This window comes from Cervus canadensis, chromosome 30 (genome assembly GCF_019320065.1).
Source record: "Cervus canadensis isolate Bull #8, Minnesota chromosome 30, ASM1932006v1, whole genome shotgun sequence".
Classification (NCBI taxonomy): domain Eukaryota; kingdom Metazoa; phylum Chordata; class Mammalia; order Artiodactyla; family Cervidae; genus Cervus; species Cervus canadensis.
This window is the reverse complement of record NC_057415.1, coordinates 38,300,702-38,324,727: the sequence shown is the minus strand read 5'-3', so window position 1 is coordinate 38,324,727 and position 24,026 is coordinate 38,300,702. Positions and strand designations below refer to the sequence as shown.

At 46.9% G+C, this 24,026-nt stretch overlaps 1 protein-coding gene across 4 annotated transcripts in view; it reads left to right on the top strand.

The window, feature by feature from the left end:
• Positions 1-24,026, top strand: part of ASTN2 (astrotactin 2) — a 989,097-nt gene that overhangs the window by 175,013 nt on the left and 790,058 nt on the right. The gene's annotated exons all lie outside the window — the stretch shown is intronic.

The following is a 24,026-nucleotide window of genomic DNA, read 5'->3' as shown; positions in this document are numbered from 1 at the left end:
TTCCGGGAAGATTAACCACAGGGTGGTGAAAGCGTGCTAAACCATATTACCACAGTTCTGAGGATGACTGGGAGGATTTAGCCTGGAGAAGAGAAGACTTGGGAATCTCGGTGGGGATTACTATTTTAAATCCTGAATATCTCTGGAGGGGAGGTGGGAGTTAAATTTGTCCTGTGTGGCCTTCAGACATAGGAACAGTGGGGAGAGTCACATGGCAGCCAATTCCAGCTCTATTTTAAAAAGACACAATAGCAAATGTATCCAAAATTGGAATAGGATATTTCAAGAGGTGGTATTCATTCCACCATGCCTATGTTAAGAGGTTCCCCCCCTCCCTGCCAAGTGATATAAATCCAACTCAAACTGGCTAAAGGATAAATAAGGTCTTTGCTTCCTCAAGGAACTGAAGTACCTGAGGTTACCTTTAGTTTAGAGATGGTTAGATCTAAATGTCCATGTGGAGTCTTCAGGAATATGTCTCTGTTCCTTCACTCTGGTTTCCTCTGGGCAGGCTTTAGTTCTTGGGCAAACTCTTCCCGGGTCATGGTAAGATCATTTGGTACTTTAGCAGTGGGCTTCCCAGGTGGTGCTAGTGGTAAAGAACCCGCCTGCCAATGCAGGAGACATAAGAGGCTTGGGTTCAATCCCTGGGTCAGGAAGATCCCCTGGAGGAGGGCATGGAGGCCCACTCCAGTATTCTTGGGGCTTCCCTGGGGGCTCAGACAGTAAAGAATCTGCCTGCAACACGGGAGACCCAGGTTTGAACTTTTCGTCGGGAAGGTCCCCTGGAGAAGGGCATGGCAACCCACTCCAGTATTCTGGTCTGTGGAATCCCATGGACAAGGGAGCCTTGCAGCTGCAGTTCCTGGGATCACAAATATTCAGACACAACTGGGCAGCTAACATGTCTGGGGAATGCCATGGACAATGGAGCCTTGTGGCTACAGATCCTGGGATCACAAATATTCAGACACAACTGGGCAGCTAACACTTTAGCACAGCCAGGAAGGAGAGAGAGTGCTTCTTATTTTTAAGTGCCTGGACAAACTATCATCTGCTCATATGGGTATCCGTATGTTAGTTTTCTGTTGATGCTGTAAAAAAATTATAAACTTAGTGGCTTAAAATAATACACTTTGATTATCTTCTAGTTCTGTAGTTCATAAATTCGAACCTGTTCTCACTGAGTTACAGTCACACTATTGGTGGAAGGACTGTGTTCCCTCTGACAGGTCTATGGGAGACCTTGTTCCTTCAGCCTTACCAGCTTGTGGGGGCTGCCCGTGCTCTTTGACTCGTGGCCCCCTTCTTCTATCTGCAAAGCCAATGAAAATGAGTCGAGTTTTTCTCACACTGCATCACACTGACTTCCTCTTCTTCCCTCTCCCATTGTATAAGGACCCTTGTGATTATATTGGACCTGTTTATATAATCAAAGAAAGTGAAAGTGTTAAGTCTCTCCGTTGTGCCCAACTCTTTCTTGGACTGCAGGCCGCTAGGCTCCTCTGTCCATGGGATTCTCCAGGCAAGAACACTGGAGTGGGTTGCCGTTTCCTTCTCCAGGGGATCTTCCCAACCCAGGGATCGAACCTGCATCTCTTGTGTCTTCTGCTTTGCAGGCTGATTCTTTACCCACTGAGCCATAGGAGAAGCCAAAGAAAATCTGCCTATTAAAAAGTCGGTTGACTGGCAACCTTAACTCTATCTACAACCTTAATTCTCCTTTGCCATGTTCAGTTCAGATCAGTTGCTCAGTCGTGTCTGACTCTTTGCGACCCCATAAATCGCAGCACACCAGGCCTCCCTGTCCATCACCAACTCCCGGAGTTCACCCATACCCATGTCCATCGAGTTGGTGATGCCATCCAACCATCTCATCCTCTGTCGCCCCCTTCTCCTCCTGCCCCCAATCCCTCCCAGCATCAGGGTCTTTTCCAATGAGTCAACTCTTCGCATCAGGTGGCCAAAGTATTGGAGTTTCAGCTTTAGCATCAGTCCTTCCAATGAACACCCAGGACTGATCTCCTTCAGGATGGACTGGTTGGATCTCCTTGCAGTCCGAGGGACTCTCAAGAGTCTTCTCCAACACCACAGTTCAAAAGCATCAATTCTTTGGTGCTCAGCTTTCTTCACAGTCCAACTCTCACATCCACACATGACCAGTGGAAAAACCATAGCCTTGACTAGACAGACCTTTGTTGGCAAAGTAACATCTCTGCTTTTTAATATGCTATCTAGGTTGGTCATAAGTTTCCTTCCAAGGAGCAAGTGTCTTTTAATTTCATGGCTGCAATCACCATCTGCAGTGATTTTGGAGCCCAAAAATATAAAGTTGGACACTGTTTCCACTGTTTCCACATCTATTTCAACATATTCACAGGTTACAGGAATAAAGATGTAGGCCTACTGAGGACATTACTCTGTCTGCCGCAAGCCCTGAACAAGTTACTTCGATGCTCCAACTAGTCAGTCAACTCTGGGTCAGGTAGCTGCCCCTGGACTTAGACTCAGGTGAGCCAGAGCCAGACCATGTAGACCGAGAGTGTTGAGGGGGTATCAGTCGTGCGGTATCTCAAGGGAAAGCCAGGTCCTTGTTACAAAAGAACAAAGTTATTTTTTTTCCTATTCTGATATTTTAAGACCATATCCAATGGATATGCTTAGCCGCAGGGAAAGGAGCTAGCTGATTTCACTCGGTGTATAAGAATTCTATCCTCAACTCCTAGACAAGGCCTTGGGGATTCCTAAGCCCAGACTTACTTTCTTGTTTTTATAGTTTCCTGGTTCCTAGAGGATGGAGTCAGCTAGTGAGAGTCATGGATGATGTTTTAGGAGAAATGGTGTGGTATTAATTAATTTTTTCATACTTTAGCGTCCCACATAGTCAAGTAGGAGGCTTAACCACCAGGATAACACTGATTATATATATATATTTTTTAAGGAATGAAGAATAAATACTGTCTTCTTCACCTGAGAAGGATGTTTTGAAGGACATATCCTAAAAGGGTCCATACAGGTCTTCAGCAAAATTATGACAACATTCTCTAGCACAACAACCACAAAAGCCTTTCTTTCCAAACATTGCCTTAAGAAAAGCAAAAAGTATGGGTCTTCCCCCAACTGAACATTCTCCCCTTCCTGCCTGCTGCTAGCTGAAATTGAATGGGACCATGAAATCCTAACCAATTTCACTCCACCACAGGTGCCTTGAGTGATACATTTCCAGCCAAGTGCACACTTTAGGGCTACAGATGGTGGAAAATATAGAAAGTATAGGTAGGAATGAGGAGAGAATCATCAGAGGTATTTTGGGAGAATGATGTGCTATTAAATGTTTTTCTGGCTTTGGAGGCCACAACGTTTAAGCAGGGAGACTTGGATGGGTCATTTATTAGGGAAACGTTTGGTGATGTAGACAATTCAGGCCTAGCTAGGAAAGTGGAGTCAGGTCCTGTATGTGTACCACATGAACCTAGAACATCTGCAAAGTCTTTTAGGCCAAGTCGGACTGAACAGATCGGCTGTCTCAGCAACGCCCAGAGCACGGCTACTGGACAGGGCGCTGACCTAGGTCCTGAACGAGCACAGGTCCCAGCCACTGTTGGTCCGATTTCTGCTGGACACAGCCTCAACTTGTCTCAGTTTCTATTTGCGACTGAAAGCCCACCTCTAATTATGCTTCCGTAAGTGAGTGAGACAGCCCAGGGTTCTTTATTTTCCCCTGTATAGGTGATACTTTCATCACTAGTCTGTAAGTTTTATGAGAACAGAGACTTGGTTACGTTCACCATTCTGTCTGTAGGGTCTCAAATACCATCTCACTCATAATAAACAGTTGCTAAGAGAGGATAATCATGTTGTCCTCATGTTTCCACTCACTCAGGAGTAATGCTCCCTACATATGTACATGCACACACACACACTCACACACGCAGTGAGAAGAGCTACAGAGTACTTCTGTGGCTCACTTTATAAGGTATGGAATCCAGAATGTAGGGAATACTTTCAAATCCAGTCTTCCTAGTCAATGTAAGCTATGTGTTATTTGCGTCAATATCTGTAACTCTGTCTTGTCTGGAAGGCACAGATAGGTATGCGGTATTTTTGTCGAACTGAGCAAGGTTAATTTCACAGACTGGAAACTGAAGTGCAGAGAGAAATGAATGGCCCAAGGTCATACAGAAAATGAATGATGGAGAACAGTGACATTTCCCCTACCTCCTCCTACACAGTGTCACTTATCCAGACCTTTCTATTCCCCCATTTTGGTGACTAAGTTTAAAGACCAACTGAAGAAATCACAATTTCTGATCTTTAAATTCTTCTAAAAATTATTTATGGTTTCCTGACATCATGTATGGTATGGATCCCTGTCATTCTCTCATTCATATGTATATATGACGTATGTTACCGGAAAGTGAGTTATGAAACTAAAACCACATTGTTTCAGCTCTTCCCTCAATTTTGGCATTTATTTACCAGGAAGTGGACTGGAATGGTGAGGTTTGCATCTAAAGATGGGTCCTCAGAAGCCGAGTGGGGATTCCCTTAATTATATTAACCCTCTCACCCTCTATCCACATGGTAGCTGCTCAGTGGAGCTTAAGACCCCGTGTATGGAGCTGTGGGCGGGGCAGGACCACTGGCATCTCATTGCTCTACACTCTCTTATCCTGCTGAAGGGGTAGATGGCTTTGGAGCTGCATCATGGTCCTCAGTGATAAAGCTGGGCCACGCCTAATCCCTTCACCCAAAGCCACAAGAATTCCAAGATCATATCTTGGGGGAAGTGGAAAGTGTGAGGGTGAAAAGGAAAGCATCCTTTATGAGTAGTCACACGAATATCTGCTTCGGAGCTAGTTTTATTATTTTTCTCATTTTACATCTGAGAAAACAGAGGATTGGAAACTTGAAATGTCTCACCCAGAGGACTTCCCTAGTGGCCCCGTGGTTAAGACTTAACCTTCCAGTGTTTAGGTTCAGTCTCTGCTTGGGGAGTGAAGATCCCACATGCCTCATGGCCAAAAAACCAAGACATTAAAAACAGAAGCAATATTGTTATAAATTCAGTAAAGCCTTCAAAAAGTGGTCGTCATAAAAAAAGAATCTTCAAAAAAAAAAAAAAAAGAGAGAGAGATAGCCAAAGTTACCCCTTCATTCACTCATCGATTCTACTTTTTTTTTTTGAGCTGTCTACTCTGGGCTAAAGGTGAAATAGACCCCCCTGCCCCTCAAGGTTCTGCTAGTTTAACATGTGCCTTTTTCTGTGGCTGATGTCCTCTGGATGAAAGGAGGGTAGATAGAGGTGAGGCAGAGAAGAGAGAGGAGCAAATAAAGGCGTTCCAGGCAGAGGGACAGCGCATGCAGACACACAGAGACTCCGAGATGCGAGGGAACGGCACTTTTTCAGGAGTGGAAGTGAGTTGCTGTGACTGAGGCCCAGGTTGCCTGGGGAAGCGTGGTTGGGGGTGAGACTAGAACAGTCTGATGGCAGGGACTTGAGTTATATCCTGCAGGCGGTGGAGAAACAGCAGGTCTTCATAAGCAAGTGCAGAATAGACTTTAGAAACGAGAGTACAAAGTGGTGGAACAGGGGTGTCCCCTTGGGGCTTTGCGTGGCCCTGTGTGAGTTCTCGCCACCTCCCCTGCTGCAAGCCATAGTGCAGACAATGACCAGGCAGGTGCTTCCAAATGAGCAGGAAAAGGCAACAAATGGGTAACCCAGTTTGAGTCCCAAGCTGAGCTGTTGAAAGCCTGAGCTGCGTGGTAACTGTTTGCAACATTGAATTGAAATTGGGTCTGATTGGCTGGAAAGCACTTGGCCTACATTAATGCCCAGGGAGACTCTCCGAGTCTGATTAAGCTGCAGATTTCGCTGGGCCCTTTCCTGGTGATCCATCATTATTCATGTCAGCACCAGGCCTGTCAGCCTCCCTCTACCACCAAAATTAATGAATTGAGCTCCCTGCCCCACACGTTTGGTGGGATGCGCGTCTCTAAGTCAGCACAAGGCCATGGAGATGGACCATAATTGTTCCTCATTTCTTTCCTCCAAAGAAGAGCCTGGGCTGCTGCCTATTCTTCCCTTCACCTTCTTTATCCGCTGAGCTGGCATCCTGAGTGGTGACAAGGGAACCCAGGAGTAAGGCAGCAGGAGTACCTGGAACCTGGGACAGAAAGAGTCCTTGGAGATGCAGCTCAGCTGTATCCCCACTGCTTAGCTGGGAAGATGAGGGTGAGTCTCACACTGAGGAGAGAGCAGCATAGGACTAAAGCACGTCTCTCTTCTTCTTTGATTTCCTTACTCTCTCATATCTTGACTCCTCCCCTAGTCTGCAATTTCATCCCTTATCCCTCCTATTTTCTGACCGGTTTGCCAGGGGAACCACAGTTCAGCATGTCTATTTTTCCTCTGTGTCTTCTGACATCAAAGTCAACTTTTCCGTGATGGCCGCTGCCATAGCGAGAGAAATGAGAAAAAAAAAGATGCTAAATTGTATTCCTAGCCTAGAAAGAAGCTTGGGGTCACCTTTAATTCTATCTACAGCATCCCTGTCAAGTGATCTTCAAGCTTCAGCTTGTATGGCTCTAATGCCAGGGAGCTCACTACTTCCCAAGGTGATCTTTCTATTTTTGGACCGTGTTGCCCATTTAGAAAGACCTCTTTATGTTGACCTAAAATTTGTGTTCATTTTCTGGTCTTTGGTCATAGTTCTGCCATCTCTAATGGTAAAGCAAGAGTCTATTTTTTCTTCCACGTGTGTGTCCTTTGGATCCTTTGAACTGATTCTCATGCTTTCATGCCCTTAAAGTCCAAGGTTCATTTCTAAACTCCTGTGTTTGCCTCATTAGTAAGCCATTCAATCCATTTAATGAGTCAGGACCAGCATTGCCTGCAACAAAATAGAATGGAATAGAATAGAATACAATGGAGAATATCAGAATTGATTGTAGAAAGTAAGGACCAGTCTTGCTTCTGAAATGTTGTTGTTTGCGCGTGTGTGTGTGTGTGTGTGTGTGTGTGTGTGTGTGTGTGTGAGTGAGAATATGTTGAGTGGGTCCCTTTGGAAAATTTTTTATTCCATGTGTTGGCTATTGTGAGTAATACTGCAATGAACAGAGGAGTACAGACACATCTTCAAGAAAGTGATTTCATTTCCTTCAGATGTATACTTAGAAGTGGGATTGCTATATTCTATGGTAGTTCTATTTGTAATTTTTTGAGTAATTTCCATGCTGCTTTCCATAATGGCTGTACCAATTTTCATTCCCACCAACAATATATAGGGGTTCTTAAATCTACACAATATTGCTTCTCAATTATATCTCAATAAAGCTGGAGAAAAATGTTTTTCTTACCATGAGTAGTGCTATAAAAACATGGCAAGGAATATTGCTCAAAATCTTCCCATTTTTAGGCTAGACTTTTTTCAAATTGGGTATCATTCCATCTTTGTAACTGAGTAGATTTCAAAAATTACTTTTCTCTCTCTAAACCACAGTCTCTCCATCTCTAAAATGCAGAGCAAGTGGTATGCATCTTTCTGCTCATCCTTTTTGTGAGGATTAAATATGCTGTTGAATGTGAAACTAATTTAGAAAGTGAGAGGGTCTAAGTTATATTAGCAGTGATGGGATAGTAGCATTCATGTGAGAAAGAATTAAACGATTCATTTCTCTTATTCATTCTTTTTTCTGTCCCCATTTTCCTTTTATCCTTTCTCTTTTTTAATGCTAGTTTAACACAGTCTTGATTTCCCATCACTGTTTCTTTAGTCAAGATACGTCATGATATGGTGAGATGAACTTTGTGAACACACAGACCCAAGTTCCAACCCAGCTTTTTGCACGGTTGTATGATCCTGACAAGTCTTCTAACCTCTCTAAGCCTCAGTTGCTTTGCTCTTGAGGTGGGAATCTCAGCCTGTAAAAATGATGAGGTTTCACGATTGAATGAGTTATCCATCATGCATGACACATCATAGAACTCAGTAAATAACAGGTCCCTTTCTCCTGTCCCACTATTCCCAAATCCCCACCCTCAGAAAGACTCCTATTCTCATAGGTTGAAGTCAGTCTTGTCACTCAGAATTGGGCTGAGTCTGGGTCCACTAACAGGGAAGGGAGATGTACATGAATCTCTCCAGGAGGCTTCCTTGGTGATGAAGTTGCTCTCTAATAACCTTCAGGAAATAGTGGTGTTTTTGAGGCTGGTTCCAGAAGCAGATGCCTCGGGATTCTAGCAATCAATGTTTGTGTTGCCCCACGTTGGTAGCAGCCTCTGCAGAAGGAAAGAAGACTGGGTTCCCTGGAAGACAGGGGAAGAGGAAGCACCCAGCTGCAACAGGAGTCCTGGGTGAGGCTAAACGAAGCCTTGAGTCTTGACCCCCATCATCACATAGAGAAAATGAGCATCTCCACCTCTCTAGCTCACAGGCCAGATGTAAGCATCAGATGAAACCGAGAAAGTGAGAGGGTGCTTTTTAGTGATCTGAGTAGAATTTTATTTCTGTGGACATAAATTTAATTCAGACCAAATATGTGTTTGTTTCCCCTGGAGAGATGGCCATCTTTGGACTGTGTGCTTCTAAAGAAGTAATTTGTTGCTGCCGTGAGCCGTGCCCTTCCCACATCAAGGCTGAAGCTTAATCTCTGCCAGAGGCCTGTCAACCCTGCTCTTCAGCCTGGGACTTGCCCGGAGGCCCCCACCAGCCACAGCCCAGCCGCCTTGCTTTTTCCCTCCCCCGGCTCGGTGTAGCTTCCAAGCGCACTGAAATTTTCTCTCCTCTCTCTGTCTCTCATGCAATCTGTGCCCCAGCCAAATTTGGCTTCTCCATGTTCTCCCAACACACCTTGTAGCTCCAGCCTTCTTCCTGTATTTTGCTCACACTAGTCTCCTTTTTTTGAGAGGCAGGGGAAAGGCTTTTCTTCACCTCTACAGATAAAGTCACCCCAGAAAGCTCTTCCTCTGAGACACTTTCTCAGATTGTTCCAATTCAAACCACAGAATCTGGGATGAAATCAACCTGAATTTAAATCGCGGCTCTAACGTGTGTCACTGTGTGACCAGGGGCTACTTCTGATCCTGTTTCTTCATCTGTGAAATGGGTACAATGCCAATGGTCTCTCAAGGGGACAGGGAGGGTTTAAGGTGAGGCTGTGTGTAAAGTGCTTTAGTACAAGTTGGACGTTTGATAAAACCTTATAAGGGTAAGAATCATTTTACTCAGGCATGGGATTTGGCATGGCAAGAATCCTAGAACTTGCCTTGGCGCATATAAGCATCTGACAAGTATATACAAAAGCACTGAATTAATCAATGATTTAAATCATATGCCTCCCATCCTTCCTCTGAAAACCTATGGGTTGAGGGGCTGTTTATAGTTGGCATCAGCCCTAAATCATCCTCACCAATTATTAGGTTTTTAGAAAAGTGGAGGTGGCCAGTGAGTCAGTTCTGGGCCCTCACCCTTTGCAGCCAGAGTAATTCTGATTGTTTGTTTAATGATTATTAAGATACTAGTATTAGCTATGTTTCTACTTAATTTCAAGAGAGTGTCTCAGATATAAACAATTGGAACAAACAGTTTCTTTATATGAGTACTTTTTCAAAGATAGGTCAAAACCATTTAATGGCTCATAAAATTTTGAGTGGCTTGCAACTAACATTTTTAAGAGATATCATAGAGAATGTAAAAAAAAAAAATTGAATGGAATGAAATAGAAAATTGTAACAGACCAGAATGGAATGAAATAGAATGGAAAAGGATAGAAAATGACAGACCAGAATATAAAAGCATAGATTCAATGGAGTAGAATGGGATGGATTAGGATAGAATAGCGTAGAATGAAATAGAATAGAAAAGGATAGAAAATGACAGACCAGAGCACAAAAGAATAGAATGGAATGGAATAGAACAGAACAGACATTTTTGCACACATCCATTATATTAAAGGCAAGTAGTTTTTAGTATGTGAAACCTTTCTTAGGTCAATTACATATATACTCATATATAAAACTATGTTATTGTCAGTTCTTATGGAAAAATAAGTTAAATTCACCACTTTATAGTTTGGTAGGCAGACATGCCCTTGTTTTATTAAGTTGATGGTCAGCTCTATGACCAGGCTTCCCTGATAGCTCAGTTATTAAAGAATACTCCTGCAATGCAGGAGACCCCAGTTCGATTCCTGGGTCAGGAAGATCCGCTGGAGAGGGGATAGGCTACCCACTCCAGTATTCTTGGGCTTCCCTTGTGGCTCAGCTGGTAAAGAATCTGCCTGCAGTGAATAGACCTGGGTTTGACCCCTGGGTTGGGCAGATACCCTGGAGGAGGGCATGGCTACCCACTCCAGTATTCTGGCCTAGAGAATTCCATGGGCTGTATAGTCCATGGGATCACAAAGAGTTGGACTGACTGAGTTACTTTCACTTGCAGCTCTATGACCAGGAAGTATAATCCCCATATGGGTCTCCTCATTCCCTAACCCTGGGCCTGGCCCTTTTAGAAGCTCAAGATCTATTGGTCAGATTAAATGACCAAGAAGTATTGAGCTTTGTGGCAGTCATCCCTACAAAAACATGGGGGCCAAAGTGTCAAGAGAATTTAAGGCAGTATATCAATAATAATGGGCTTCCCAGGTGACGCTAGTGGTAAAGAGCCCGCCTGCCAATGCAGGAGATTATAGAAACACTGGTTTGATCCCTGGGTCAGGAAGGTTTCCTGGAGGAGGGCATGGAAACCCACTGCAGTATTCTTGCCTGGAGAATTCCATGGACAGAGGAACCTGGGGGCTGTAATCCTTAGGGTTGCAGAGTCGGACACGACTAAAGTGACTTAGCACACATGCATGAATAACAAGTTCTGCTTAGAGATATTAGTCACTGTTCATGTGTTCAGAGCAGGGTCTGCTGCTGCTGCCAGATCACTTCAGTCATGTCCAACTCTGTGCGACCCCATAGATGACAGCCCACCAGGCTCTTCTGTCCATAGGATTCACTAGGCAAGAACACTGGAGTGGGTTGCCATTTCCTTCTCCAGAGCAGGGTCTGGTGCATAGTAAATGCTCAATGAATGAGCATTAACTTCAGTATCACTCTGTCTCTTCCATTACCACAACTTATCTGATACTTACTAGGTGCTTCCATGCCTTTTATGCTGTATTACACACACCATCCTTCGGAGATAGCTAGTCGTGCGCTCATTTGACAGATGGGACAATTTGAGGCCTGAAGAGACAAAGTGATTTGCCCAAGGAGGTAAATCCCGACAGAAGCAGAGCAGGCATTGGAACCTCCCACCCCACCCTCTGTGTCAGAATCAAGAGTTCCGTTCTCTCTGAGCGCTGCAGGGGCTACTCAAGACCCATGAAATAGACAGACCGCAACTGTTCAGACTGTCTCCTGAAGGTGGCCGGTCCAAGCAGATGAAAAACCTCTAAGTGTGTGTCTGGTGAGGCTACCCAGCAGAAGGCACAGGAGGGGATCAGTCAACTGGGTTTCCTAGACCAGTTGTCCCCGAGGTGAAAGCGAAAGTCTCTCAGTCGTGTCCGACTCTTCGCCACCCCATGGACTATACAGTCCATGGAATTCTCCAGGCCAGAATACTGGACTGGGGAGCCGTTCCCTTCTCCAGGGGATCTTCCCAACCCAGGGATCGAACCCAGGTCTCCCACATTGCAGGCAGATTCTTTACCAGCAGAGCCACAAGGGAAGCCCAAGAATACTGGAGTGGGTAGCCTATCCCTTCTCCAGTGGATCTTCCTGGCCCAGGAATTGAACCGGGGTCTCCTGCATTGCAGGTAGATTCTTTACCAGCTGAGCCATACGTTCAGCCTCACTCTAGTACTGGAAGGCAGCAGGCAGAGTTGGAGTCATTACAAACCCACTTGCTCCCTCATCATGCCCTGACTCCCCCTTCATGGCTACTGTGGCCCAGACACCAGACACTGCCCGATCAAAGGGACACAGATGGGGACTGCTGTTGACCTGCTCAAGCTTCCCCTTTCTTATATTACCTGGAGCAGGTAATCCCTGCTTGTTTGAGAGACGTGGCAAGAATAAGAATGGGCAGACAGGCAGAGGAGGAGTTGGAGGGCTGGCATGGTGGTCCCCGGCTAAATGGTGGCGCATTTCCCCCTTTGGGGACGATGCCCGCCTGGTCTGGAGTGACTGGATTCCTGCCACACCAGCAGTTTCTTTAGCCCAGGGGAGCCTTTTGGCAGCAGGGAAACGTGCTTGATGGTGGCCACAGAGGTGTCCTCGGGGCTGGTCCCCAGCCTGGAGCGTGAACGGCTGCAGGGCATCCTGGAGGGCATTGCTATTCCTGGGCTCATGTCCCAGCATCTCCTCTCACCCCTCCTCCCCTTCCCTTGCTGGAGAGCAAGTGGGCCTGGCCGAACTGCTCCTGAAGAGTGCCACAGCCCTAGGAATCAGCAGCCCCAGGAATGCAGAGTAAGCAACCCCATCAAGAGGCCCCTTCCAGGTCCAGGTCCGGGCCTGTCCTTCAGGACCGCAGAAGATCCCTTCAGCCACGGTCAGGGGCTCAGGCTCTGCTATTGACGACCACCCAGGGGGATGGACAAGCAAACGGGACCCAGTTTACGCTCTCTTTACATCTTTGTAATTCTCATTAAACTCTGAGGCTTTAAGGTCCCCACTTCCCAGAGGAGGATGCTGTGGCTCAGAGATGAAGTAATTTGCCTTTTAACAATAACAACACTGGCGACAGTTACTCTCATATGGCACTCTTCCAGAGCCAGGCCCTGTTGTCAGTGAGCTGGGGCATATTGGGTGATGCCTGGGTTCACCCCAGGGCTGTCTGAGTTCACAGCCCGACTTCTGCAAGGGCATGAGGCCGTCCAGGACCACGACGGGCTTTGGCAAAAAAAAAAAAAACTAACATGGCTTTAAATCTGTGCTCCCACATCCCAGGCCGCCTCCACTCTGCCGCATTCCTAACCCTCTCAGAGCCTCGGCTCCCTTATTTGACAAATGAGAGTGATGATGACAGACTTGCAGAGTTGCTGAGTAAATGGTACAGGGCACGTCTAGTCCCTGGCAAATACCAAACATTCTAACAAGGTAGCAGTGATTTGATTTTTGTGAAGAACTGATGTTGAAGCTGAAACTCCAATACTTTGGCCACCGATGTGGAGAGCTGACTCATTTGAAAAGGCCCCGATGCTGGGAAAGATTGAGGGCAAGAGGAGAAGGGGACGACAGAGGATGAGATGGTTGGATGGCATCACCGACTCAATGGACATGGGTTTGGGTGGACTCCGGGAGTTGCCGATGGACGGGGAGGCCTGGCGTGCTGCGGTTCATGGGGTCGCAAAGAGTCGGACACGACTGAGCAACTGAACTGAACTAAACTAAACTGTGCAGAGAGGGTAGTCAGGGGAACACTGGGCCCCTCACACCATGTGGACGCAGGCCAGCTCTGTCTGTCAGTCATTCTGTCCTCTGTGCCAAGGCTGTGTCTGGCTGTCTGAGGGTATCGAAAGCATTAGCTCAATGAATGACTAAATGAATGAATGAACATATGAATCAATGCAGCTGACTTAAGTACTTGCAGCTCCTCCTTAATTTCTGCCCTGGTTTTCTTGTCATGAAACCCACCACTTTTTAGTTCTGCCTCTCCAGTCTTGGCCACAGATGGGCAGGAGTGTGCAGAGACCAGGGAGGTGGGAAGTGCTGTCCAGAGGTCAGGCTGCGACCTCTCAGATGTCAGGCTCTGCCTCAGGTATGTTTCTCTCTGACCATTAGGTGGGCCTGGCCTTAACTTCCACATGATTTAAGCATTCTCCCCCACCATCATTAGGCAGTACAAAGTCTTTTTCCTTTTCCAAAGATACATCTCCTTCCAACCATAAGGGCGCAATTTTATCAGAGGCTGTTTTGGAAATATTTCTCTCTCCATGCCTCTTGCATCTTCCCTTGCATCTTCCCTGGCAAACAGTGGTGGGGCGGCTAGTCACTGTTCTCCTGGCCTCCAGCGTCTCCCCTAGCGAACAGTAGTGGAAGAGGCTCTTCACCATTCTCCTGGCCTCGAGGTGTGGCTCTGCTGAATTCACTCTCTACATTGTGCAGCATGGACTTTCTTTTTCTTTTTTTTTTAACACAGCACTTCATGGTTTATTCTATTTTCTCTCCATATTTCTCATTCCCTCCTTTTTTAAATTAATTTTTTTCATTGGAGGATGATTGCAATATTGTGGTTTTTACCAAACATCCACATGAATTAGCCACGGGTGCACATGTGTTCCCTCCATCCTGAACCCCCCTCCCACCTCCCTCCCCACCCCATCCCTCTGAGTTGTCCCAGAGCACTGGCTTTGAGTGCCCTGCTTCATGCAACAGAATTGCACCAGCCATCTGTTTTACCTATGGTAATGTACATGCTTCAATGCTATTCTCTCAAATCATCCCACCCTCACCTTCTCCCACAGCCCAAAAGTCTGTTCTTTATATCTGTGTCTCTTTTGCTGCCTTGAACACAGGATCATCATTACCATCTTTTCTGAATTCCATATATATGCGTTAATATACTGTACTGGTGTTTCTCTTTCTGACTTACTTCACTCTGTATAATAGGCTCCAGTTTCATCCCCCTCATTAGAACTGACTCAAATGTGTTCCTTTTTATAGCTGAGTAATATTCCATTGTATATATGTACCACAACTTCCTTATCCATTCATCTGCTGATGGACATCTAGGTTGCTTCCAGATCCTAGCTATTGTAAACAGCCAGCATGGACTTTCTAAAGCCACATCCTGTCATGTTGTTTTCCTCCCAGTGCTAACTAAAAGGTCAGAAGTTTCCTATCATGTCCCTGGTAGTGAAATATAGCTCTGAGAATCAGAGCAAGGATTTTAACTTGAATGAATGAGTGAGTGAGTGAATTTCATTCACTCAATGCTTATTGCCTTCCTTCTACATGCCAGGTGCTGTTATGGGTACCATTATATAGCATGAACACAGTCAAGTCCTTATCCTCAAGGAACTTATGTTTTGGTGAGAGAAGATAATACACAAACACATATATTTATTCTATATTATGTGTTTGTGCTTTATGTAATAAGTGTAAGGAAGAAAGATATAATGAGTGTAATGAAGAAAAATGAATTAGGGTCATGGGCTAGATGTTGACAGGTGGTTCTGTTTTAAAGAAGATGGCCAGGAGACATGTCTCGGAGATTTCATTGGCTAGGTTTGCAAATGAGAAAAAGATTGAACAAGCCACTCAGATGTCTGAGGCAGTAGAGTTAGTTACAGGCAGAGGGGCAGGCCTGGGTTGAGAGTCTACCTGCAAATGCTTCCTGTTTATGACCTTGGGCAAATCACTTCATCTCCGTTTTTCTCACTTTCTTCTCTAAGATAAGGATTCTGGGATTGTTCTGATTTCTTAGTTTTACTTAAAGAACCATTCAGGCTTTAGTAGTAGCAGTATCAGTCGCTCGGTTGGGTCTGACTCTTTGCCATCCCATGGACTGTAACCCACCAGGCTCTCTGTTCCTGGGATTTTCCAGGCAAGAATACTGGAGTGGATTGCCATTCCCTTCTCCAGGGCATCTCCCTGACCTAGGGATCGAACCCGGGTCTCCTGCATTGCAGGCTGTTTCTTTATCATTTGAGCTACAGGGAAGTCCGTCTTTGACTTGGCTTATTCCTAACCCAGTCCCATCCCTGATCCCTCCCTGCCTGATCCAGCCACACTGAGCCCCGTGAGCCTCCTCCCACCTGCTCTGCTGTCCATCCTGGTTGTCCTCTGCTTCCCTCTCATCTCCATCCCATTCCCTTCTCCTGGATTACTGCAGTTCAGCCAGCAGGTGTTAGCTCAAACATCACTTCCTCCCGGAAGCCGTTGGTGACTCTTCACCCCAAGGCAGTGGCATGTGCCTTTAAGGGTTTCCATCAGTCTGTTTCCTCCATCCTGTCACTGCCCACAGGATCCTTAGTGTCTGTGTCCCTCGTGAGACTGTGAGCTTTGTAAGGCCGACAGAGCTGGTGCTTGGCACATAGTAGATGCTCCTGAGCATTTGTTGAATGAATGAGTGAATAAATGAAATCTTTGGGTAGAAGTCGGATCAAATACTGATGAGAAAAAAATCTTGTTAAAAAGCATCCATGAACAAATTAATGGGCAGATAGAAATACTTGATCAAGATTAAGTGAAATTGATGAAGATGTCCTGGCCAAGGAAAATGATCGGAAACTTACTGAATAAAATCATTCCTTACACATATGAACTGCTTCACAGTTTATCCGTCCTTCCACCTTCATTATCTCACTTGATCGTCAAACAGACTAGTGAGCTGGTGGATCGGGGGTGGGAAGACCTCAAGGGTTAAAGAAACTTGTGTCAGACAAGATCAGCGAGCTTTAAAGGAACAGAACCAGCACTCAAACTCAGTCTCCTGACTCCTTGCCCACTGTAGACTTTTCTGGTTCCCAGGACTGCAGCATTAAAGTGTGTGTGCGTGTGTGTTGGTCCCACCTGGACTCAGAAGTCCCTGTGTATATGTGTGGTGTTTCCAAGGATGCCTCCTGGTCCCACCTGGATTCAGAGACCCCTTTGTATGTATATGTGTGTGTGTGTGTGTGTCTGTGTGTGTGGTGTTTCTGAGACAGCCTCTTGGACTCAGAGGCCCCTGCATGTAGTGTGTGTGTGTTTCCGAGGAAGCCTCCCGGTCCCCCTGGACTCAGAGGCCGCTGCGTGGGCAGCCTGCAGAGGAGAAGCCCGAGGCTCTGAGACTGTGTCTGCCAGGTCACAGGAGGCTGGTGCATCTGCTTCCAAGAAACAGAGTTGGCACGGTGTGTGGGCGGTTCCTGAGTCGCTTCTCAAGGAGAGGGAGAGAGGAGGTGAGGAGGTGGAGACGTTCTTGGAGGGAACATCCCCTCGAGGGCCCCTGGGGCTGGCATCTCAGCCGGCTGGGACAAAGATGGCATGGAGGCCAGCAGCACAGGTGTCGGCCTGGGGGCCCTGGACCTGGGTTCTGGCTCCAGCTGTTCCTGGACAGTATTGCCACTTGAGCAAGTGCGTCTGCAGTCCGGGCCTCAGCCTCTCCATTTAAAAAGGTGAGGTCAGTAGTTTTTAAGTCATGCTTCTTGGGACTCTAGGGATTTGTGGGTGTGCTTCTGGACCAGGGAGGGAGGTGGTGGGGAGTGCAGATGTATAACAAGCACCCTCGTTTCTGCACAAACATTCCTCCTATAGATTTTTTATGTTGGCTGATTTTAAGAAATATTTGTGTATTTAATTGGCCGCACTGGGTCTTGGTTGTGGCATGTGGGATCTAGTTCCTCAACCAGAGGTTGAACCTGGGCCCCCTGCATTGGCAGTGCAGAGTTTTAGCCACTGGACCACCAGGGAAGTCCCTGTATGTTGGATTTTGAGTATAAAGTTTACTTTGAACAAAGGGTTCTGTTCCAAAATCAGGTTTGAAAGCCTTTGGCCACAATGGTCGTCAATGATGTTAGCGGGGACGCAGCAGAGTGGCTCACGCGGGCTGTGGGGGATGCTGACTGTGGATTCAACTGCAGAATGTTTGCATTATGTCCCTGGGGTCCTTCGGGGGGTCTGTAGTACTTGCTACCTTTCTGCTTCTTGGGCAAACACATGATTGAGCTATGCATACTCTGCTTGCAATGTTCATGGCTCTCATTCCCTTCCGGGTTAAGTCCTAGCTCCCTCATCTCATATCTAAGGCAGCTGGGGCATTCCCAGCCACTCCTCACCTCACATTTATGTCTGGACTAAATTTTGTGCAGTTCTTGTAGCATCTAAAATGTTCCATGATGTTTTAACCAAAAGGTCTACAGTCACAGTGTACCCTCCACCTGGACACTCACTTCTCTTTATTTCATTCTACTTAAGCCAGAGTCATTGCTATTCACTGTTTATAAGTCAGTTCAAGTCTCAGCTCCTCCATGAAGCCAGCTTGGCTTTCATCCTCACTCTCTGAATTGCATAACCATCTCAAGTGTGGGCAGATCGTCTTCAGCTCGCTTCGACCGTAACACCTTCCTCCACATGGTCAAGGGCCCCTCCTCCTGTCTGCAGCCCAGGAGGACAGAGAACACTGTGACTTCAGAGCCTGCGTCCTGTCCTCCTAGATGTGTTCAGAGCCTCACACACAACAGCGTTAGCTAAATAGACTGGCGTGAGTCTGTTTACCTGAGTACACCTGAGCCCCTTTGAACTTCAGTTGCCTTGTCTGAGGGATGCAGAGAACCAAGGCTCTTGGACAGGGGCGTCTGAGAGGGAAAATCAGGCTGTGTGTACATAAAGGGCTTTATAAGCCATGCCGCATACGGATAAGGGACGTGTGGCTTTAACAGTCACGCACCTGGGCTGTGTCTCGGGATCTCCTGCTGCACCCCAGGGCCTTGCACCAGTGCCTGAGATGCCGCAGAAAGGAGGATGGCACAGCCTTCTCAGAAACGAGGCTTTAATTCTAGAAGGGCAGCTCAGCACGGCCGCAGGGCCAGTCCCTCAGGGGCGTGGGCAGCTGATGGCCTGTAGCTGCGGCCTGGCCTCTGCGGTGGGGATGCCGTTCCCCTTACCCTGGTGTGGGCACTTCCTTCCCTGTTCTGCATGCGTCAGAAACCCAGACACGCTCCAGGACCACGGCAGGACAAATGATCCCATACCCAAGCCCTTCCACATTGCTTTTCTTGCCTTGTCTACCTCCATTTTCTTCCAAACAGGCTTTAAAAAAAAAAGAAATATGAATTCAGGGACCTTAAGGGAAAAGAAACTAGCTCAGCCCTTCTCCTACACTGGAAACTCCCCAAGGACCGAGAACACAAAGACATATTACAGAGAGGGAAAGTTATTTCATTAGAGACACTGTCTCACTCTTTGGCCAGTATACAATACCTCTGTAAATGAAAAAAACAAAAACACAAAAAAAACGAGTGACGAGTGGAAGGGTTTTTCCCAAAAGTACTCATGAAAGTAGGGGCAGAGGAAGGACCAGTGACTGGGCCCGTCCAGCCCAGGATGTGTTTCCCGGAACCACGGGGTTTGCTGCTCAGCTGCTTGTTCACTGCTGCCCATGGGCCAGAGCCCCTTCCCATCCCTTCACCTCGTTTTCCCTTTCTACAAGCAGTAGAGTCTAGTTACCTTGTCCTTGAGACTCTTTCTAGCTGGGAGGTGTGTGTTTATATATATCCATCCCTTGGTATCCACAAGGGACTGATTACAGGCCCACTGTGGATACCAAAATCCCCAGGTGCTCAAGTTCCTTATATTACACGCTGTGATGTAGTCAGCCCTCTGTATCCATAGATATGGAGAGGTGACCCTCTATATGTTCACACGTGTACATATACAAGGGCTTCTCAGGTGGTACTCGTGGTAAGGAATCTGCTTGCCAATGCAGGAGGTGCAAGAGACGCGGGTTTGATCCCTGGGTCGGGAAGAGCCCCTGGAGAAAGAAATAGCACCCCACTTCAGTATTCTTGCCTAGGAAATCCCACAGAGGATCCTGGTGGTCTACAGGCCATGAGTCGGATATAACTGAGTGACTGAGCACATACATACATAAATATACACACACATATATACACTTCATTTCAAAATATAACAGTGCCTTGAAGTTAAAATTTGTCCCTTTTCATTCATCCATTCATCCATCCATCCATCCATTATTGCTTAATTATTTTAGTCCATTCATATTTTATTGACTAAATGCTCAATATTAGGCACCGTTGTAGGTACAGTGTTATTCAGGATGGATAATATGTCTCTGCTCTCACAAGTCTTAAGCTCTAGCAGACCCTAGAAGGCATTTTAGATCCAAAGAAAATTAAGATGATCTTAAAAGCCTTGACAGTTGAGGGGACATCGTTTATTTCTTGTGTTTCTGGTTAAAAGTAGTCTTACCAAAAGTATGTTTGTACCATGGGAACACTTTGACGTATATTCTTATGTATGATTTTAATTTGGTCTCTTGTGAATTCAACAGGATTAGAGAGGATTTTCTTGGCTTGCAGATGAGGAAACCAAGGTCTAAATGGAAGAAGTCATTTTCCTTAGATTCCCATAGATGATTCTTTGCAAAAGAGGTGTAAACATACATTGCTGAGGTTTTTGTCCAGGAGGAGATGACGGGACAGGAGGGAGAAGCCTTGTCGTGGGTCACTGGGCTTGGGGATAGCAGCGCACAGTAGGGCTCTGCCTGCATTCTCCGGCGCTAAGGAGAGGCTCCTCTGAGCCGTAGGACCCACCTCTGATCACTCTGCAAGGACCTGGCCATAACTGGGGCAGGAGGGGTTTGGGTTTGTCCAAAGACCCAAGCTCTGGGCAGGGAGTCTTTTCTGTTCCCTTGGCTTCAGGTCTTGTATTTGCACAAAAGGGACGACGCTTCCCTTCCTACTTCGCCGCAGTGCTGAGTCCCCAGCGAGACACAGTATGTTCCTTGAGCAAGACCGCATGCAAGGCATCACCTTCCTGAGCTCCGGGTACCTAGTGGGTGCTCACTGTTGTTTGCTGGTCAGGGGTCTGGAGTGAGGCAAAGGTTGGATGAAAGGGAAGGATGTGGAAGCGCTCCTGTGTCCTCGGAACTGAGTGGGATGTCCTTCATCTGTCCTTTCCTTTGAACTTCTCATCCCTCTGTGATGTAGGTGCTACACATCAGAGAGGTTAAGTAATGTCCCTGCCTCACTCAGGACAGATGGACCAGAACTGGGATCAGATCCCATACCTCTGTTTTCTCTCTGCTTCTTGCATCTCCTTCCATGATGGAGAGTCTGTTTGCATAGGTTTCTCTCCCACAACCAGGAGTCCCACCTGAATGATGAGCAGCGTAGGCAGTGGATGGCCTCAGCAAGCCTTTAAGATAAGGAGGCAAACCATTAATCTTTGCTTTTTCTATCTTTATCTTTACAAAGTTTCTTATTAGACAGTCTCTCTTCACATTTTCAATTAGCATTCCTTTCTGATTCTTATTTCTCCTTCATTCTGCTACAGTTTTTCTTCTTTCATTTTTCTCCCCAAAGTTCCGAGAAGACTCCTATCAGTCTCGTTTATCAGTGCTTTCCCCTCTTGGCCTGTTTCCAGAATGACTTTTCAGCTGCTAAATCTGACCTGGTCGTTTTCATGCTCAAAACCTCTCACAAGATAGGACTCACACACCTTCAACTATTCCAGAAGTTACTTCAGGATCAGGTCCAAACAGTGGCATCAGGTTCAGGGCCCACCTTCCCTTCATCCCTGCAGCTCACAGCTCTGCAGAGGCACCTGCCATATGGTAACCATTTCTTCACCTGCCTGCACCCCTTACCGTCAACCACCAAAGTGAAGGTCCTGGAGGGAAGGGCATGCTTCATTCACCTCTTATTCCTCAGCATCTAGAACAGCACTTTGCTCAGCATAGAATAGATGCTCAGTGAGTAGTGATTTCAGTGAAGAAATGCATCGGACACCCACCCTCTCCTCTACCTCTGTCCTCTTCCCCAGGGTCTAGAGATAGGAAATCTAAGCTCCAATATCCACTGTTCGCTAGAGACACCAGCAGGAAGCTATTAAAGTGACACTTTCATAGCATTTTGCAGATCCCAAGCCATTGTACACACATTAACTCTGTTTGATTTTCACAACAACCCGTGAGCTTGAGGGTGGAGATTTTCATTCCGTGGCACAGAGGAGGACCCCAAGTCCCAAAGCGGCTGCAGGACTTGTTCAGGGCCACGCCATCGGCATGCCGTGGTGCTCGGATCTGCACCCCGCATGCCTGCCGCTGCCGCAGCCCTTGGCTTCTCCACTCACAGAGACACTCTGTCTTAATTACAGCAAATGAGGGAAGGGAGAGCCAGGATAATTATTGGTGACACATTGAGCAAGTGTGAAGCTCTTAAAGAATTGGAATGCTTTCTTCCTGGACTTTGAAGGACTTTTTCATTACCCCTAATTCCTTACATTTGTATGTCAATTTGGAGGTTTGCAAAGTGATTTTTTTTTTTTTTAGCCCTCCATTCCATCTGCCTCTTACTCCATTCAGCGGCGTGGACCGAACAAGGCTTTAGAAAAGCACATTGTCGTCTCTTGTCTGTGCCCTGCGCTGGGCCAGGCACCGAGGCTGTAATTGTGAGCCATCGGACGTGGCCTCTGCCCCCGGGGAGCTTAGAGGTGAACGGACGGGGAGACGCACAGCTGTGACAGTGTGTGGTGATTGTCAGGAGGCCAGAAGCACAGGATGCTGTGTAGGGTAGAGTCCCAGGCAAGTAGTGGCTGGAGAAGATTTTTTAGACGGAAGCAGCGGTCTAAAGAACAGGAAGAAGTTAGCGAGGCAAGCAGTGGTGGGAAGAATGCACCAGGCAGAGAGAATGATGTGCAGATTCCAGGAGGTAAAGTAAGTCTGCTTCAAGATTGTTGCAGCTCTGTTCATAATCCTGGTAGCTGAGATGTAGGAACAACCTAAATGTCCTTTGGCAGGTGATATATAGACAGAGATACAAAATGGAATATCCATCTATGTGTGTGTAATAGAATACTGCATACATCCCAAGTTGCTTCAGGTCTTTGTGACCCCATAGACGGTAGCCCAGCAGACTCCTCTGTCCGTGGAATTCTCCAGGCAAGAATGCTGGAGTGGGTTGCCATGCCCTCCTCCAGGGGATCTTCCCAACCCAGGGACTGAACCCGAGTCTCCTGTGACTCCTGCGTTGCAGGTGGATTCTTTACTGCTGAGCCACCAGGGAAGCCCAGTAGTGGAATATTATTAAGCCTCAAAAAAGAGGAAAATCCTACTTTGTACAGCAGCGCAGATGAAGCTGGAGGACAGTGTGCTGTAAGAGAAATAAGCCAGACACGAAAGGCAAATAGTGCGTATGTTAGTCAATCAGTCGTGTCCGAGTCTTTTCAACCCCATGGGGTGTAGCCCGCCAGGCTCCTGCATCCATGTGATTTTCCAGGCAAGAGTACTGGAGTGGGTTCCATTTCCTTCTCCAGAACAGTGCATGGTTCCACTTATATACGGTCTCTAAAACTGTCAGACTCACAGAGGCAGAGAGTATAATAGAATGGTGGTTGCCAGTGACTGGGGGAAGGGAAAATGAGGCATTACTATTCAATGGGTATACATTTCTAGTCTTGCAAGAGGAATGAGTTCTAGCGATCTGCTGTATAGCAGATTTGTTATATACTGTATAGCAGTATTGTTAACAATACTGTATCGTACACTTAAAAGTTTATTGAAAGAGTAGATCCCATGATGAGTTACTACCTCGATTTAAAAAAAAAAAAAAAGGATTGTGAGTCCTTCAAATGAGGAGATTGAAAGCTGTAGATGGGAAGGGACTTGCTTGAGTGGACTCGGGGGGATCAGGAGCCATGGCGGAGACCACCCACCTTCTGGCCTGCGTCCAACCTCCTTGGCTATACTTGCCAGGCTCCGATTTTTAGGAGGCAGAGGGGCAGCTAGAGGCGGTGCCTGGGCCACCCGGGTTCAGACACAGACGCCAGGGACTAGCCAGAGCCAGCGCCAGCGCCAGCTGCTGAGCCTCCAGCCCCCTGAATCCCAGCCCGCGGCTGCTCTGCAGACCGGGCCTGCGGCCACTCACAGATTAGTCACAGACGCTGCAAACACATCGGCAACATTGTGTCAGAAGCAGACGTGCAGCAGCATCCAGATAGCAGCCTCATTAGCCTCGTATTATCCATTCACCCAAATATTCCGTCTAATCAGCCTTCAGATGGGCAGTTTTAATGGGTTACAGTCCTGGCACTGGGCACCTCTAATTGAAATGGATGCGTTCGCCTTTCAGAATGGACAGCTTATCCTTTGCCATTGCAGAGAGAGTGTGCCCCAGCGCAGAGGTTCTGCTCCCAGGGCCGTGACGGCAGAGCCCGCGGGGGATGAACGGAGCCCGTTGCTCACCTCCACTTGGAGCGGGAGACCCCTTCTTGTATCACGGCGATCAGTTTGCTGCTTGTTCCTCTCCCCTGCAGGACTGGGAGCTGTTTGAGGGCAGATGTGTATCAGTCGGCATCAGGTCTGGCTGCATTTAAGAAAGGC